Genomic DNA, 20,052 nt, shown 5'->3' on the forward strand with positions numbered 1-20,052 from the left:
TGTTTAACTTAAGGACCCGCATGAATGAATTGCATCCCAGACCCAGATTGACCCAGTACGAAGCCTTAGAAGAGTGGGAAATTGAGGCTTTGGAGAGAGATAGACCCCGGATGGACAAGGGAGTGAGCAAATGGTATCCGAGTAGGTATGGGCGGAAAATCCGTTTCGCTCGCGGATTTTGCGGATTTTCGGGAAATTCGCAATCCGCGAGATTCGCGAATCTCCCGCAAAATCCGCAAATCCGCGAGCAGCGGATTTTGCTCGCACTGCTCGCACTGTTCGCGTGAGTTCGCGGCTTCCCAGTACAACTTCGCGCCCCGCGAATAAGTGCTAAATTGCAGAAATACGATCTTAGCAAAACTGAAACTACTTACCAGGTTCAAAAGTTCAGGCTCATCATTAGTAGCCATTTCCTGTAGTGCTTCCTGAGGGGCCCCTCCAGAGTTCAGTTGGCAGTTGCAACTATTATGTGACCCTGCTCTGAACCTCAGAATAGTTACACATATGCCACAAAGGTCCTGAATTACAGCTAAGGGAGACAAGCAGGAGCCAGGCTGGAAGTTAAAATCCATTAATCAGCCCCTAATTCATTATTGTCAGTTGGGGCAGGGCAGGTGTTGTAACTAATTTTGCAACAATGAAAGCACTTAGCAAGTGCAAAAGATCACTAATCAGGGCGCACTAAGGAAGCAGGTGCCAGCTAAAAAAATATTCTGTGACACATTAATCAGCCCCAAATTAATTCAGGTCACTTGAGGCAGGGAAGGTGTGCTTTGCTTTGCCGAAAATAATGTACACTGGACAACCAGAGGGTGTGGTGATGAAACAGAGGGTGGCATGGGTGGGCCAGAGGGTGGCATGAGTAGTCAGAGAGTGACAGTGGTGACAGAGAGTGGCAGTGATGAAGAAGAGTGTCCCAAACAGGATGGACACGTAGAAACAACAAGTTCGCAAAACTTGCGACCCGACAGGTAAGTTCGCAAATTGCGAAATTGTAAAAACCCTCGCGAACTGGCAGAAACACGGGCTAACACAAAAAAAAAAAAATCCGCAAATTCGCGAGAATTCGCGGATTTTGCGGATTGCGAGTTCGCAAATCTGCAAAATTCGCGAACGCGAGATTCGCAAAATTCGCCCATGCTTATATCCGAGGGTCCATAGAGAGACCAAAGAGCAGAAAATGAAACATTGGAGACAAAGCATGATGGTGGAGGGGTTGTTTCCAATGATGGGGGTATTAGAACAAGCGAAAGGAAAAAGTAAAGAAAAAACCCATCACATAATGCCCGTAGGGGACTCAGAAGATGAGCACCTAGAAGATTTATTGATGAAAAACCCCCCTCCCTATGCAGCCGAGTCAGAGCCTTTGAGTTCACCAAACCCGTTTGCCAAATATCCCAGATGTCGGAGGGATAGCGAGACAGATGGAACAGGTACAGACAGTAAAACCAGTGAAGGGGATGGGTTTTGCAGACCTAAATCCACGGTCCCGAATTATCAGCCGTTTGGAGAAAGACCACCACGATTGGTTACTCCAACTGCCCCGAGCATTTACCCTCCCTTGGTACCTCAAGTATTGCATGATAATTCCGCAGGAAAGGTTTTACGAGAACCAGAAAAGGAAGCCCTGGCTAAGCAGCGAGATGACTTAGTCCGGACCATAGCCCAGATACATCCCCATCTAGATTCCCTGACTATCCCAGTAACCATTGGACCCGCTATTCCTCTTTATAGGGATAACCTGTTATCTCCCCAATAATGCCTACTCCTGGCATCCCACCCCCGAGAAAGGAAGTATTTATAGATGATGATCAAGAGAGTGAATGTGAATCAGTGGTTCTGATGGATTTGCCCATTAGAGAACCTAGGACTAGCATGTCGGGGGCAAGAAGTCAGAGTAGGCCAAAAGAGGTTTTGATTGAAGGTGCATCTGGGGTTAGGAGTGCCACAGTAGTATCACCAGAAGAATTAGACAGATGGACCAAAGAGTTGGAGAAAGAGACCACTCCCCAATCCAGACCGTTAGAGATCTATAAACTAAGGATAGAAATAGAAGAAATGATGGCTGGAAACGTAGGATTAGAGCGCTTAAACTCATACAGTGAAGAAGAGTTACTGTTTATCAGTAAAAATCTTACCCGAAATGCTAGATTGCTCCATGAAAGATTAATGGACACAGCCACAGAAATGGGAATCGATGTCAGTCGCTCCAAAATCCTTCAGAAACCCTACAGAGTAGATTTTTCGGATAAAGACTTAGAGAGCTTGAATGTAGTAGGAAAACAGATCCAGATAAAGGAATTATTGAAACTCTTGCAGAAATGGGGAGATGTGGGGAAATGGAGAACTCGGTGGGCAAAGAAAAAGGAAGACAGCAGGGCTAAGTCTCAGGCTTCAGAATACGTGTTAAAAGAAGTAACCCCGACAGAAAAATTGTGTCCCATGAGAGAAGTCCCGGGAGGAAAATATGTCCATGTCCCTTGGTCCGACAGGATATTGTGTCATTTACAAATGACTTCCCGATATTACGGGAAAAGCCTGTTGATTGGTACAGACAGGTTGAACGCTTCATAAAGGTTCAGAAATGTCTTCTGAAAGACCTGGATGGGTTTTTCGACATTGTGGTGCCCGTAGATCTGTGGACCGAGTGTAAAATAGAAATTGATTGGCCCAGTGAAGAATATGCAAGAGATGAGAAAACAGGAGCTCCCTCACCTGAAGTAATGAGGAAGTATGATCAGGTCATACAGTACCTCAAGAAAAAGGTGCCCGCAAAAGAGACAGATTGGACCAGAATAGATAGAACCACCCAAGAACGTGATGAAACTGTCCATTCCTTTTATGAAAGGTTACTGCAAGTATTCAAGACTTACAGTGGTATCGATAATGTGGACATGAAAGACATGACCCATTTCAGTTACAGATTCGTGCTAGGATTAAGGCCTGAAATATCTCAATGGATTCGAGATAATAAAATAAGTTGGCAGGGAAAACCAATAGATGATGTCCTGAAATACGCAAAATACTGCGAAGATGAAATCGAAAATAAAAAGAAAGCCCTAAAGGAAAAGGTAATGTGGGCACAAGTGAAATTGGCTGAACAGCAAGAAAAACAGTTAAGTAAATTGAATTCCAATAATAATGCTCAGAATGCCACTGCTGGGGGAGGAGGGAAGCCCCGGGCAAAATTGAGTCGGGAAGAGGCTATGAAGAAGTTCCCCTGCCACGGGTGCGGCCAGTTAGGGCATTGGAGAGACGAGTGTCCACACCTGCAGGCCGGTAATACCCCTATAAATGGTTTAAATCCACAGGTGCAGAAAGAGGGGACAAGAAAGAACCAGCAACAGGTAAAGCTACCTCCAGTACCTCGCGCTCCTAGACAGAATTATAAGAACCAGGGCCAGCAGAATGAAAGGGCGGAAATATGGGAGGGAGAGAATGGAAGCAATGCAGCGATTCCACAGTACCTGTTAAATGATTCTTTCCTCTGTGATGAACAAGATTGACGGGGCCTGAGAGGGGAGGACAAGGAGTGCGTACTTGGCGCCTCCTTACCGGTAGACCAGACTGGACCATACATTGAAGGGAAGGTTGAGGGAAAAGACATCACCTTTCTGTTGGACACTGGTGCTACCCGGTCCACTGTGAGAACAGTGGATGTTTCTAACCTACCCCTCTCGGGAGAAGCTATCCAAGTAGTGGGTGTCTCAAATCAGATAATAAGTACTCCAGTAACTGAGCCTATGGAAATCTCCATAGGAAACTTTAAAGAAATGCACAGATTTGTGGTCTGTGATTCCAGTCCTGTGAACCTGTTAGGATGCGATTTGTTGTGCAAAATGAACTGCACCATCTTTTGCTCACCAAAGGGCGTCGAAGTTCAGACCCCCGATGAAGATGGTTTGTACAAACTAATGTTAGTAAGACCTGATGCTGACATTAAACCCTTGTCGGTTGAAGACTTGCCTGAAGAGCTCCAGTTAAGAGTGGTACCAAAAGTGTGGGATTTCTCGGGAAAAGATGTAGGCTTAATGGCAAACGTGGACCCAGTTAAAATAGCAATAAAGACAAATGCAGTATATCCCAAAACAAGACAGTACAAAATGAGTGCAGAAGTAAAGGCAGGAGTCGCAACTGAAATTACCCGATTGCTCGAAGCAGAAATCATAGAAGAAGTAATGAGCAGTCCCTGCAATTCGCCTATCATTGGGATTAAAAAGCCTAGTGGGAAATACCGAGTAGTGCAGGACCTGCGCAAGGTAAACCAAATTGTTGTACCTTGCTGTCCCATTGTGCCCAACCCTGCAGTAATCTTGTATCAGATTCCTTGGAATGCGGAATGGTTCACTGTCATTGACCTGTGCCATGCATTCTTTTCCATCCCATTGCATCCAGAAAGCAAGTTCCTTTTTAGTTTTGAATTTGACAGCCATATCTATGTCTGGAATCGTGTCCCTCAGGGGTACACTGAAAGTCCTTCGATTTTCAACCAGATTTTAAAGAAATGTCTTGAGACCCTGATACTGCCCGGAGAGTCCGTTTTGGTACAGTACATAGATGACCTTCTAGTGGCATCTAAAACTCAAAATGACTGTGTCACCGACACCATCGCCTTGCTGAATCACCTAGGAAAGGGAGGACATAAAGTATCCCCTGACAAATTGCAGTTCTGTAAAAACTCAGTAAAATATCTGGGGCACCAGATAGAGAAAGGGATCCGAAAGGTCACCACAGAAAGGATCAAGATAATTAAAGCAATGGACCTACCCCGAACTCAGAAAGAGGTGAGGATGTTTCTAGGAGTTGTGGGGTACTGCAGACAGTGGATTGTGGGATTCGCAAATCTAGCCAAACCTTTGATAAAAATGACCAAGAAAGGAGTGGAAGACCCAGTCAGTTGGGACAGCGAAAGCATGTCCGCATGGGTAACATTGCGAAATTGTCTATGTACCGCACCTGCATTAGGTATGCCAGACTATTCCAAGCGTTTTGAACTATTCTGTGACACCAGAGAAAATTGTGCTCTCTCAGTCCTGACCCAGGAGCATGGGCTGGTCAGGCGTCCTGTAGCCTATTTCTCAGCCACTCTAGATCCGGTGGCTGCTGGATTGCCCGGATGCCTGAAAGCAGTAGCTGCTACTTGCGTCAGTCTGGAACAGAGTGAGAATATTGTCATGGGACATCCTGTCACCGTATATGTTCCACATTCTGTTGTAATTCTACTGACAAGAACCAAGACCCAGTATGTCACACCTAGTCGGCTGACTAAGGATGAGAGAATTTTGATTGGTGCTGAGAATGTAACCATTTCTCGGTGCAATGTCCTAAACCCAGCAACTCTGTTACCTGTTCCCCTGGATATAGACGACGAGGGTGAAATGGAACATAATTGCATTGATCTAACAGAATTCAGCACTAAGCCCCGTTCTGACATTAGAGAAGTAGCATTGCTTGATGGGGATCATACAATGTTCGTGGACGGCTCATGTTTAAGACATGAGAGTGGGGGTCTGTGTGCTGCCTATGCTGTTGTCACGTTGACAAACACCATAGAAGCCTCTTACCTATGCGAAGTGAAATCAGCACAAGTAGCAGAGCTCATCGCGTTGACAAGAGCATGTAGGAGGGGTAAAAACAAAAGAATAACTGTTTATACCGACAGTCAGTACTGTTACGGGGTTGTTCATGACTTCGGCCAACTATGGTTACAAAGAGAATTCATGACTTCCTCAGGTACCCCTATCAGAAACGGAAAGGTGGTACAAGAATTATTGGAAACTATTCAATTGCCCAAAGAATTGGCTGTGGTCAAGTGTGCGGCTCACAGATCAGGAGATGATGATGTGATAGCCGGGAACAGATACGCTGACCAAATCGCACAATTTTGTGCCCGACACCAAATGTCCCTCCAAATTGGGTTGTGGGGTGGACACAGCTGCCAACTGATGTTGTTTGATAATGTGTCAACGTGGGATGAATTGAAAGACTTACAACAGTCAACAGGCAGGGAAGAAAAAGCTAGATGGAGTGAAAATGAATGCAGAATGAGGAATGACGGTGTGGTGGTAGACAAAAATGGAGTGCCCGTGCTGCCCGACAGTCTGATAGATCCCATGGTCCGAATGATACATGAACCAACACATATGGGAAGGGATGCCATGTGTCGTGTGTTTGACAAGGTATTCTATAATTCAAAGTTCAGGAACCAGGCGGAAAGGCTTTGCCAGAGGTGCCTAGTGTGTCAGCAATTCAATGCAGGAAAGAGGACTGTAGTGGAGCAGAGTACCATCGGAAAGGCAGTAGGTCCCTTTGTCAGAATGCAGGCAGACTTTATAACAATGCCCAAATGCAAGGGATATAGATATATCCTGGTCATAGTTTGTCTGTTCTCCCGGTGGGTGGAGGCCTACCCAGCTAAGAAAAATGATGCCCTAACTACAGCCAAGCTATTGCTCAGGGAGTTGATACCTAGGTTTGGAATCCCTGAGACGATTGAAACGGACCAAGGTGGGCATTTTGCCAACGACGTCCTAGAAGAGCTCTGTAAGGCCTTTAAAATGAAGCAAAGACTGCACTGTGCCTACCATCCCGAGGCGTCTGGGGTGGTTGAACAGATAAATGGCACGATAAAGTCCAGGTTGGCGAAGATGTGTGATTCCACCAAAATGAACTGGACAGACGCTTTGCCCCTTGTGCTGATGAGTCTGAGAAGTATTCCAAATGGAAAAACAGGCCTGAGCCCCCATGAGGTACTAATGGGGAGAGTGATGCGACAAGCATGGGTACCTGGACACAAACTGCTAAGCATTACTGATGATTTGGTGCTAGAATACTGCAAGCAGCTGGGTGACCAAGTGCGTTCTATCTCCCACCAGATTGGAGAGACAGAAGACGAATGGCCCAAGACTCCAGCACATAAGCTACGACCAGGCGATTGGGTGGTGTTGAAGAAACACACCCGGAAGAGTTGCCTTGGACCAAAGTGGGGAAAGCCGAGACAAGTAATTCTTGTCACCACTACTGCTGTAAAGTGTGCTGGTGTGCCGAAGTGGATCCATGCCAGCCACACAAAGCGGGTAACCGGAGAAAACGCGACTGAAGCTGAAGGCAGCGCCGCTGAGGAGACTCCCGAGGAGAGTCCGGATCTCGCTGACATCGAACTGCCGAGCACAAGTCGAGACGTTGAGTGGTACCCTGCCGACGACCAGGTTCATGATCCAATACGAACCAGGAAATATTCCTACCCAGACAGTGAGTGGGATAGTCCAGGTGAGACAGAACTAGAGGACGAAGGTCAGGTCAACGAGACACACATCACACCTGATCAGGAAATAGGCCAAGTAGGGACAGATCAAGACGTGGACACTCCGCCTGAAACTCCGGAGTCTGGGAAGGGACAGATAGTGGTAAGGGCCGAAGTTCATGCGGAAGACAGTGAAGAGAACGAAGTGCATGAACCAGAGCAGATAGAAATAGATGAACGTGTTCAGGAATCAGAATCCAGTTCACCTAAAAGCAAAGAAAACCTACAAAGCGAACCTGAACAGGACCAGTTTGAGGACCAGGCAGAAGAAATAGATGAAAGACCTGGAACTAGTCAGACAGGGAGGGAAATAGACTCTGTCAAGCACAAGGAGAAAATTAAAAGAGTGCACGAGGAAGGTCAAGTGTCCTCGACCACTGAAAGTCACAGAAGCAGAAGTACACCCAGGTACGTCAAAAGGCTAAGACTCCGAATAAAAACAGTCGAGGAGAAACTGAAAGACCGTGAGAGGGCTGAAAGTGAAAGAAAACCAGCCCGAGGCAAGTCTCTGAGAAAGAGCGACAGAGTGAAGAAACAGAATAAACCGTGTCGGAGCCCCGAATGGACATACCTGGTGCTGGAAGAAATTGATGAGCCCAATCACAGTGGCAAAAGTGATGAGGAGTCCATCACTGATCGGAGTTCGGACGAAGACCCTCCTTGAGACAAAACAGAGCGAAGCCTTGGTGTAAAGAAAAGAAGAGGGGTTGCAAAAGCCACCTGTAAGCTAAAATGTCTGATTCAAGCGTAGCTGGGAGATCCAGATTTGGGTGTTGTAAAACTTGCTGTAAAATATGCTTATGTAGTATAGCTATGCTAATAGTGATGTGGATAGGATTAACCGTCTTTATACCTTTTATGATAAGTAAAAATCCTAACCTGTCCCCTACTGAACCTGAAATATTAGACACAGACGTTGCACAGACTGCAGAAACACCACGAAGCTTAGAACGACATGACAATCCAGTTAGGCAAAGACACACACGACAGGATTTAGAAGCATCAGATGAGGGAGAACTGCACTTTCACAAAATGAAAAACAGGACGCATTTAAATGTTTTCGCTAACCTGTTAGTGCATTATGTAGAAGCTATGGAAATAGAAGACTGTTATGTCTGCATGAAGCTACCCACATCTGTAGCTGAAGGTGTGACATATCACCACTTACCCCTAACCTACGGAATTTCCTGCAGTATATTAGCTAGCTTATTTTATAGAAGCACTTTGCAGTACTACTATTCAAATGCTGACGTAGTGTTTTCTGAACTTCCTATTAGAGGACATCTGAACCTTGTCCATGTTAAAAGCGAGGTAACGCGTTATATGGGTGAATATTTCCTGTCTATAGGTGACATAGACTTAGATGAAGCACGACAAGAGAATCTGACATGTTCCTTGCAAGAGCAGGAAAAGATGTTTATAAAAATGGCAGACCGAAGGAGGGAAAAGTTTCAGAAAAAGGCAAATGATGAAAAGGATAGAGTCCCTAGGTGGGCCGAGCACATGGATAACACCTCACAAGGCGAAGCTAATCCTGCTTTGTTGCTGGATTTTGAACGGAAAGGAAAACTTTGTCTCCATAGAGAAAGGACAGAATATTATAACAATGTATTCATTGGTTCCAGCGAGTGTGAACATAATTATAAGGTAATCGGAGGTTGGGGTTTCAAAAATGGGTCAGAACCTGTGTTTCCCGGAATATATTATATATGTGGGAACAAGGCTTATTTCAAATTGCCGGATCACTGGTATGGAAGCTGCTACTTTGGCATTGTTTTCCCGAAAATATACCATGTGAATAATGCTGCTGGAAGCAATGATGAAGACACTAATGGCTTAGTGCGTAGAAAACGTGAAAGTGTAGGAGAAATCATAGGTGATATTTTTAGTGCACTGATACCTGGAATGGGGGTAGTTCTGAACACACACAGAATTTGCAAATTATCTACAGTAGTGGATCGGTTATCTACTGACCCTGCTGCTGGATTCCTGTTGGTCAATACTGAAATGGTTGCGATCAGATCAATGGTTTTGCAGAATCGCCTTGCTCTTGATACCTTATTGGCAAAAGAGGGCGGAGTCTGTAGAATGCTGAAGGCGCAACATTGTTGCACCTACATACCTGATAAAAGTATCGAACTTAAAAGATATGTAAGAAATATAACTAATTTGGAAAGAGAGCTCAAACCATTGGAGGTTGACAGTGCCTGGACGAGACTGACTGGAGGTCTCTCCTCAATAGGTAGTTGGTTTTCTAACTTAGGTAGAAATCTTCTGTGGAAAGTACTGATGCCAATAATCGGAATAGGTGTGGTTGTTCTGATCATATTCATCTGCTGTAAATGTCAAGAATGCAAAAGGAAGTCCACTGCAAATAAGAGAGGGGTGAAAAGAAACATTGATGAATTAGAATTGGAAGAATTGAGGAATGAAATATACAAAAAGGTAAAGAATCACCACTCTCATAGAGAAGCCGAAAGAAAAATCAACAATAAGTTCGTTGAGATAGAAATGAATGATATGGAAGAATGAGAGTTGGCATCTGTTTCCGTTATATAGTGATGATAGTAAATATCATCAAAGAGGGGATTGATGGAGCAAGGATTCGCACGTAAAGCGACTTGCTCTCACTCATGAACCTCGTTCAAATTATAATCATATTAATCCAACTGTCCGTCTTGTATTTAGTATTTTCCCCAACACACGGGTGTCCCCAAGAGGCTTGCCTATGTGTCTTTTCATCCTCACAATGCTTGCACTAAAGAAATGGCCGCTTCGCTGAAATTCAGTCTGCGCATGCGTCGGTCATACCCATGTGATGTGACGCACTCGCATTCTGGAGGGAATCTGTTGCTCATGCGCACTGTTGCAAACATGGCCGCTTGTCTCTCACCACGCTCTATTCTTGCAACTGCTGCTTTAGCCTATCTGTCTTTTCGCACTAAACTTTAATACTATTGCTGTTATAAAGTAAGGGGTGTGTAAAATTTTATCACGGTATACAGTGTGATCATTTTTATGTGTGATTTTAATTTGTTCTCGCTTACTTTTCATGTATCGCGTCTCTGGGGGCTGGAATATACATAACTGGCGCCATGATGAGGCTCCTCTGAGTATTGCAGGATATGTGAAACCAGACAGAATCTAGTGTCATCCCTGATTGGCACACACATTAAGTTGCGTTTTCTAGGTCCAGAAAAACACTTTCATTCAATGTTCATTTAAATCATAATTTATTTGATTTTTTCGTTGATTCACGTTGCAAATTTGTTATTTCATTTCAAAAAGATCATCAAGTAGTTTTGGATTTCAAACATCAGGCAAGAGTCAAACGTGTCCAATGCATTTCGGGCACTGATATAATGTGCCCTTCATCAGGGAAATGACACTATAAATAAAAGTAAAATAAAATATCAATAAATCAGGTCCTAGTTCAGTGACATTACATTGTGGTTCACAGAATAAAACATCCAAAATAAGTGACATGTATTTCATAGACATTAGCGTGAAGCATTTAACCAACAACGGGTAGTGTTGTGAGGGACCAGTGACTGGGGATTATAGTGAACAGGTCAATGCACTTAAACCATCTCTATGCAAACATTCTAAGAAATTCCAAGAACGGTGGTATGAGATATTAAATAAATGCTAATTGGATTTAATTCTCCTTATAATACAAGAACTATCTACTATTTTGGAGGAAATTTCAGCAGAAATTAAAGAAACGGCCACGGAACTTTCCAAAATGATGAGTGAAGAGGAACTGGAAACTATTCTAGAAGATATTAAAACACAAGTTGACCGTCACACTAAGGAAATCAACGAACGGAAAATCCGTAAGTTCAAACGGGACACCTTGGATTACAAGCTGGGTGAGGTATATACATGGGCCGATGTATATGCCCAGAAACGACGGAACCGCCCCTATAATTCCAACACGGATAAAAACCTTTTACTTTGGGGGTCTTTGCAGGCTTACCTGCCTTAGCGGACGCCGGGGCTGTTCTCTTCCCTCCTTCCCGCCCTGGTCCGACGCGGTGACTAGCACCGTTGCGCGGAGGGCGTGGAAGGTCGAGACTGCCACTTCCGGTGAGCGGGGGAGACCGGTTAGCGGTCTAGTTATCCTGAGGCACTCGCTCTGGGGCATATAAGGCGGATGTTAACAAGGCAGCGCAGCGGACGAGCGCAGCGGGCGCGACGAAGGCGCGCCGAAGTGTCGCCAAAGTCGAGCCCGTCTGCGCCCGTCCGCGGCCGACTGCGGGCTAGGGCGACAACCCCTGGTCGAAAGATCTACTGGACTAAGGAACAACTCCTTAGTTTCCGTCCCCGCACTGCCTCCATATGTATGCACGGTATGTTGAGCAGCGACAGGGTATGTCCTCACTGTAGTTTCCGTACGACTATTATGCCGCGGGATACCACGGAGCAGGCATTGTCCTGCGGTCTCCTGAATGTCAGGTGGCTACGCAAACATAGGCTCGATGTGTTCGAGCTGATCACTGATAAAAAACTCGACCTATTGTTTCTAACAGAAACGTGGTTAGATCAGTTCTCCGACTCTGACATTATTGAGGCTACACCGGAGAATTACTCCTGGGTCAGGCAGGATAGGCCAGAGGGGGTGGGAGGGGGGATTGCGATTATTTTTAGGGACACTTTGGGCTGCTGCTTAGAGCGCACGCCGATCGTGGAGAGTGAGGCGGGCCTCTTCTCGATTAAAATCAATGGGGGCATGACGCTCAATGGATGCCTGGTATATCGGCCCCCAGGGGCCTGCACTAAGTTTAGGGAGAGCCTGTTAGAAAGCCTCATGGAGGCGACCCTGCGCAGGGATACATTTCTCCTATTAGGAGACCTTAACCTGCACCTTAACTGCCCAGAGGACACAGGGGTTGAGGACTTTGGTCGGGACATGCTTGCCCTTCAACTGGATCTGAAACTTGAGGCCCCCACGCATCGACAGGGACACCTCCTGGACCCGGTCTATGCCAATTGGGAAGGTGTGGAGGTGTCAGGTGTTGAGCCCATTCCCTGGACCGACCACTTCCTGGTGGCATTCTCCATACAGAGTAGAAACACCAACAAAGTTAGCCAGGTACCCTCTAACTATCTTAGGGGGAAGTGGGCTAAATTCTCGGTGGAGGATTTTAATCAAGCCTTAACTAGGGATGGTTTGCCTGGGGGCGAGGACATAGAAACGGCGGTCTTCAACTTGAATGAGCGCATCACGGAAGCGCTTGACCAGACAGCCCCACTCTGCCGCACTACCACAGGTGCTCGGAAAGATCGCTCAGCTCCTTGGTTCAGTGCTGAGCTGAGACTGACAAAGGCGGACTGTAGGCGGGCAGAAAAAGTCTGGAGGGTGTCCTATGACAACAAGTCCAGGGACTTGTTCCTGGAAAAAAGGCGCCTTCACCATAGGCTGATAAAAAAGTCTAAGGCAGCCTACTTTGCTGGACAAATTCAGGCGGCGGAAAACTCCGCCAAGGAACTTTTCGGCATCTATAAATCCCTGACTTCGGTAAATGCACCTACAGAGCCGGAGAGCTGCTCTACGGAGTCATGTGACCGGATTGCCGATTACTTCTCCGCTAAAGTAGAGAAGATCTACTCGACCTTTCCTATTCGGTCGACAGGGTCTGACCTGGAGGTAGCAATGGGGGACACAGAGACGGCAGGGCATATTACACACTTTTGCACCCCTCCTCTTGAGGAATTATTAGCGGTGTGCCGCTCTGTTACATCAGGGTCCCCGTGGGATCCGGTGTCGCCAAAACGCTTGGCAGACAGTCTGGAAGTCTTGGAGCCTTATATAAGGCACATCCTCGACGTATCTTTCGGATCAGGAAAGCTGCCGGACGGGTGGAAACAGGCGGTGGTGCTCCCGCTCCGGAAGAAACCCCACTTAGGCTTCGAGGTATTAGAAAATCTGAGGCCCATCTCCCTCCTGCCTTTTCTGTCAAAAGTGGCGGAAAAGGTGGTCAATACCCAAATCATGAAGCACGTGGAAGAAAGGGGACTGCTCCATGCGACGCAGTTTGGCTTTAGGCCACGACATTCCACCGAGTCCGCCCTTCTCATGGCTACGGAACATCTGAGAGAGGGCGTGGATGCAGGCCAAACTATGGCTTTGATCCTGTTGGACCTCAGCGCAGCGTTCGACACTGTAGCACATAAAATCTTGCTACAGTGTCTGAACAGAGGTGGCATCTCTGGCACCGCGCTGAGATGGATCCAAGACTTTCTCAATGGGAGAAGTTTTCGAGTCAGGCAGGGAGACTGCTATTCAAAGGGGGTGCCTTTGGGCCAAGGCGTGCCGCAGGGCTCGTCATTGAGCCCAACCCTCTTTAATATGTATGTCGCGCCTGTTGCCTCGATTGTGGAGAGCCATGGCCTCCAACTGGTCTCCTACGCCGACGACACGCAGCTGGTGATCTCCCTATCGCATGCGCCCTGTCTTGCTGCCGATGGCTTCCGTTCGTGCATGAAAGATCTAGCCGAATGGATGGCCAACAATTGCTTGAAGCTGAACGGCAGCAAGACAGAGGTGCTGGTGGTGGGGAGAGCCCAGTCTGCCTGGTCGCCGGCATGATGGCCTTCCTGCCTTGGACCTACCCCAACCCCCTGCCTAGAGGCGCGCAATTTGGGGGTGTGGTTTGACGTAGGTCTCACATTTGGCCCCCAGATTAATCGGGTGGTGGGAGTCTGTTTCGGGATTCTGAAGAAGCTGAGAAAGGTCCTGGACCTACTCCCGCTTGAAGCCCGTCAAACCCTGGTCCATGCCCTGGTGACAGCTAGGTCGGACTATGGGAACCTGCTGTACCTGGGGGCTCCAGAAAAAAGCATGGCCCGCCTGCAAGTGCTGCAGAATGCGGCAGCGCGTCTGATTCTCAGATTGCCTAAAAGGGCGCCTTCCAAGGCGGCCCTCCAGCAGCTACACTGGCTCCCTGTGAGGAGAAGAGTGGAGTATAAAGCCCTCTGCACCTGTCATCGCATCATGAATGGCAGGGCACCCGACCCTCTGACGATTTTGATCGAAACGTACATACCAACACGTGCGCCTAGATCTTCAGGGGGCGGCCTACTGAGGATTCCAAGAATCAAGAAGGCCCGCATGGGAGGCAGGTCTTTCAGATACTTGGCGGCAACCAACTGGAACAAACTGCCAACGGACCTGCGTCTGGAACCAGAGGAGGCTAGTTTCCGAGCAAAACTAAAAACTTATCTTTACACTAAATAATGGCCCGCGCAGTTTCCTGTGTTCCCTGTCATCTGCCTATTCCCACTTTCAGCGCGTGGACACGCCGGTGTGCGTAATCGCAGCGCTCTACAAATGTCCCAATAATAATAATAATATCCCCTCACCACACCACTAAGCACCGATTGGCTAAGGGCACGATGCAAGTTTGGCCCATCAGGTGGTAGCGAGCGAGGGGCGGCTTGCGTTTGGATCGCCTGTAAGATAACCCACCATGTTGTATGCTAATAAACCTGCAGCGAATTTCTCCGCCAAAACAAGTTGTCTTGTCTGCTTATTTATGCTACATGTATGTTGCTGCGGGAGGGCTGGTCAGTGGGGCAGATATTGGCACTATGTCTGGTGCACGTACATCCAAAGGTCACTGCCTGGTGCACGTGCATCAGAGGGTCACTGCCTGGGGTACTTGCATCCAAGGGTCGCTGCCTGGTGCACGTGAATTCAAGGGTCACTGCCTGGTGCACGTGAATTCAAGGGTCACGCCTGGTGCACGTGCATCAGAGGGTCACTGTCTGGTGCACGTGCATCCAAGAATCACTGCCTGGTGTACGTGCACCAGAGGGTCACTGCCTGGTGCACGTGCATCCAAGGGTCACTGTCTGGTGCACGTGCATCCAAGGGTCACTGCCTGGTGCACGTGCATCCAGGGGTCACTGCCTGGTGCACGTGCATCAGAGGGTCACTGCCTGGTGCACGTGCATCCAAGGGTCACTGCCTGGTGCACGTGCATCCAAAGGTCACTGCCTGGTGCACGTGCATCAGAGGGTCACTGCCTGGTGCACTTGCATCCAAGGGTCACTGCCTGGTGCACGTGCATCCAAGGGTCACTGCCTGGTGCACGTGCATCAGAGGGTCACTGCCTGGTGCACGTGCATCAAAGGGTCACTGCCTGGTGCACGTGCATCCAAGGGTCACTACCTGGTGCACGTGCATCAGAGGATCACTGCCTGGTGTACTTGCGCCAAAGGGTCGCTGCCTGGTGCACGTGCATCAGAGGGTCACTGCCTGGTGCATGTGCATCAGAGGGTCACTGCCTGGTGCACGAGCATCAGAGGTTCACTGCCTGGTGTACTTGCATCCAAGGGTCGCTGCCTGTTGCACGTGCATCAGAGGGTCACTGCCTTCTGTACTTGCATCCAAGGGTTGCTGCCTGGTGCACATGCATCCAAGGGTCACTGCCTGGTGCACGTGCATCAGAGGGTCACTGCCTGGTACACGTGCATCCAAGGGTCACTGCCTGGTGCATGTGCATCCAGTGAGGAGTCTCTCACCAGGGTCACTGCCTGGTGCACGTGCATCCAAGGGTCACTGCCTGGTGCACGTGTCTCAAAAGGTCACTGCCTGGTGCACGTGCATCAGAGGGTCACTGCCTGGTGCACGTGCATCCAAGGGTCACTGCCTGGTGCACGTGCATCAGAGGGTCACTGCCTGGTGCACGTTCATCAGAGGGTCACTGCCGGGTGCACGTGTATCTAAGGGTCACTGCCTGGTGCATGTGAATCAGAGGGTCACTGCCTGGTGCACGTGTCTCAAAAGGTCACTGCCTGGTGCACGTGCATTCAAGGGTCACTGCCTGGTGCACGTGCATCAGAGGGTCACTGCCTGGTGCACGTGCATCCAAGGGTCACTGCCTGGTGCACATGCATCCAGGGGTCGGGTCACTGCCTGGTGCACGTGCATCCAAGGGTCACTGCCTGGTGCACGTGCATCAGAGGGTCACTGCCTGGTGCACGTGCATCCAAGGGTCACTGCCTGGTGCACGTGCATCCAAGGGTCACTGCCTGGTGCACGTGCATCCAAGGGTCACTGCCTGGTGCACGTGCATCAGAGGGTCACTGCCTGGTACACGTGCATCCAAGGGTCACTGCCTGGTGCACGTGCATCCAGTGAGGAGTCTCTCACCAGGGTCACTGCCTGGTGCACGTGCATCCAATGGTCACTGCCTGGTGCACGTGTCTCAGAAGGTCACTGCCTGGTGCACGTGCATCCAAGGGTCACTGCCTGGTGCACGTGCATCAGAGGGTCACTGCCTGGTGCACGAGCATCCAAGGGTCACTGCCTGGTGCACGTGCATCCAAGGGTCACTGCCTGGTGCACGTGTCTCAGAAGGTCACTGCCTGGTGCACGTGCATCCAAGGGTCACTGCCTGGTGCACGTGCATCAGAGGGTCACTGCCTGGTGCACGTGCATCCAGGGGTCACTGCCTGGTGCACGTGCATCCAAGGGTCACTGCCTGGTGCACGTGCATCAGAGGGTCACTGCCTGGTGCACGTGCATCAAAGGGTCACTGCCTGGTGCACGTGCATCCAAGGGTCACTACCTGGTACACGTGCATCAGAGGGTCACTGCCTGGTGCACGAGCATCAGAGGTTCATTGCCTGGTGTACTTGCATCCAAGGGTCGGTGCCTGTTGCACGTGCATCAGAGGGTCACTGCCTTCTGTACTTGCATCCAAGGGTTGCTGCCTGGTGCACATGCATCCAAGGGTCACTGCCTGGTGCACGTTCATCAGAGGGTCACTGCCGGGTGCACGTGTATCTAAGGGTCACTGCCTGGTGCACGTGCATCAGAGGGTCACTGCCTGGTGCACGTGCATCCAAGGGTCACTGCCTGGTGCACGTGCATCCAAGGGTCACTGCCTGGTGCACGTGCATCAGAGGGTCACTGCCTGGTACACGTGCATCCAAGGGTCACTGCCTAGTGCACGTGCATCCAGTGAGGAGTCTCTCACCAGGGTCACTGCCTGGTGCACGTGCATCCAAGGGTCACTGCCTGGTGCACGTGTCTCAGAAGGTCACTGCCTGGTGCACGTGCATCCAAGGGTCACTGCCTGGTGCACGTGCATCAGAGGGTCACTGCCTGGTGCACGAGCATCCAAGGGTCACTGCCTGGTGCACGTGCATCCAAGGGTCACTGCCTGGTGCACGTGTCTCAGAAGGTCACTGCCTGGTGCACGTGCATCCAAGGGTCATTGCCTGGTGCACGTGCATCAGAGGGTCACTGCCTGGTGCACGTGCATCCAGGGGTCACTGCCTGGTGCACGTGCATCCAAGGGTCACTGCCTGGTGCACGTGCATCAGAGGGTCACTGCCTGGTGCACGTGCATCAAAGGGTCACTGCCTGGTGCACGTGCATCCAAGGGTCACTACCTGGTACACGTGCATCAGAGGGTCACTGCCTGGTGCACGAGCATCAGAGGGTCACTGCCTGGTGCATGTGCATCAGAGGGTCACTGCCTGGTGCACGAGCATCAGAGGGTCACTGCCTGGTGCATGTGCATCAGAGGGTCACTGCCTGGTGCACGAGCATCAGAGGTTCACTGCCTGGTGTACTTGCATCCAAGGGTCGCTGCCTGTTGCACGTGCATCAGAGGGTCACTGCCTTCTATACTTGCATCCAAGGGTTGCTGCCTGGTGCACGTGCATCCAAGGGTCACTGCCTGGTGCACGTGTCTCAGAAGGTCACTGCCTGGTGCACGTGCATCCAAGGGTCACTGCCTGGTGCACGTGCACCCAGAGAGGAGCTCGGGTGTGCCTCCAGGCAGTGCTGCTGCCATCACGGCTCACACACACACTCAGAGGTGTCTCTTGAGCTATGATGTTTCTGAGGCGCGTGGGCCTTGTTCTCCAGCTCCTTCCACAAGTTGGTTATAAATGAAGTTATTTCATGTTGTGAGTCAGTCGAGCAGGTCTGGGGGCGGGGCTCGGGGTCAAAGGGCCTACTTGTGTAACTGATGTTTATCACCGGAGGTCACCTTTGACCTTGAGAGGTCACTGCAGCTACATGCCAATCTTTACACAGGGAAGGGGGGGTGTTGACATGTCCTCCTCCCCCTCCCGTGGCAGCCGCTGCCTCGGGGGCAGCCTCGCCAGGACCCGCTGCGGTGACCCGACCCTGCGCTGGTCCAAGGTCACCTTGTGCTGGAGAGAGAGCCCGGCTCGGGGCAGAGGGCATGAGAGGTGCGAGCCGAGGCCTCACCAGGGAGAGCCGAGCCAAGGGCCTGGCTCGGCTCTGAGAGGCCGGTCTACACACATGCTGCATGGAAATCAAGCAACATACGTCACAAAAATATAATGAAGTCTCTTCAAAATGAAAAAAGTGTATTTTAGAACATGCTGAAGGATTTCACCTTAGAACCTAAGATTATATAACTTAATCGAGAGGCATGTATGAAAAGTTATAGTTTTAAAACATGATGTTAAAAACCGCCATGCCCAGCCCCCCTCCACCCCTCCCCACCCCCTCCGTGACGCCCACGCCACCCTGAGAATGACCCCGGAGTCACGTGTGCCCAGGGCTTCCATTCTTAGGACTCTGAGAACATTTAAATCAAATACAAGAGGGGCACGTCCTGCACTCACGCATCGAAAGGCGCTCTCATGTGAAACAAGGAATAACAAGCTTTGGCAATGAAATAGATCTCACATTTGTGAAAGTTGGAGCTATTGTCGTTGCTAATGACAGTGTCTTTTGCCCGTGTGTTTTGGTTTGCAATGGAGTGGACGTATGTGGTGTGCAGTGGAATGATGTGGGTTGGACCGGAATGGCAGTTGTGGAATTGGGTGGTGTGGAGTGGATTTGTGTAGTGGAATTATGTGGCCTGGTGAATAGATAAGGGTGAGATCTATACAGAAAAGAAAGGCCAAATTCAGGATGTGCGGTCACCAATGATACCGATGTCAAGATACACCGCCGTCAAGAAACGCCGACTTCAGCACACAGCAACATCCGAATATGCTGATGTCCAGGCCTGAAAAAGTTTTAGTGCTGGCTCCAGAATGCACTAAACACAACTGGACGCCTGCTCGTGTGCACGCGCCTGCATGTGTATGACTGTGTTTAGTTACATTGTTGATACCAGCTGCAGTCCGTGCAGGTAAGAGCAGTGGGGAGTTGCGGCGGGGCACAGTGGGAGGGGGGAAGTCGACAGACGACGGTATAGGGAGAATTAAATAAATAAATAAATCCTATTCCGTCGTCTGTTTACATCCCTACCCCCACCCCTTGTCATGAATTGAAATGTAAGTCACTTCATCATCTGAGGGTATCCTGGCCCACCTTCATCCCAAGGACCAATGATTTCCGCTCTCCGAGCCACCGCCCTCACTCAGACACGTCACCTAAGTATTAAGGGGTTCCCTGAGGATAATGGGAAGGTGAAATCAAGAGCCTTCCTATGAAACATCACCCGCACCTTTCTCGCATCCTCAAGAACTGCCCCAGACCGAGAGGCCATGGTCTGCAGCTGGAAGCAGAGCCAAGGTCTGTACCTGTTCAGGTGAGGGAGCTCCACTGGAAGCAGAGCCCAGGTCTGTACCTGTGCAGGTGAGAGAGCTTCACTGGAAGCAGAGCCGAGGTCTGTACCTGTGCAGGTGAGAGAGCTCCACTGGAAGCAGAGCCCAGGTCTGTACCTGTGCAGGTGAGAGAGCTTCACTGGAAGCAGAGCCGAGGTCTGTACCTGTGCAGGTGAGAGAGCTCCACTGGAAGCAGA

Source organism: Lissotriton vulgaris, unplaced genomic scaffold (assembly GCF_964263255.1).
Source record: "Lissotriton vulgaris unplaced genomic scaffold, aLisVul1.2 SCAFFOLD_1503, whole genome shotgun sequence".
Classification (NCBI taxonomy): domain Eukaryota; kingdom Metazoa; phylum Chordata; class Amphibia; order Caudata; family Salamandridae; genus Lissotriton; species Lissotriton vulgaris.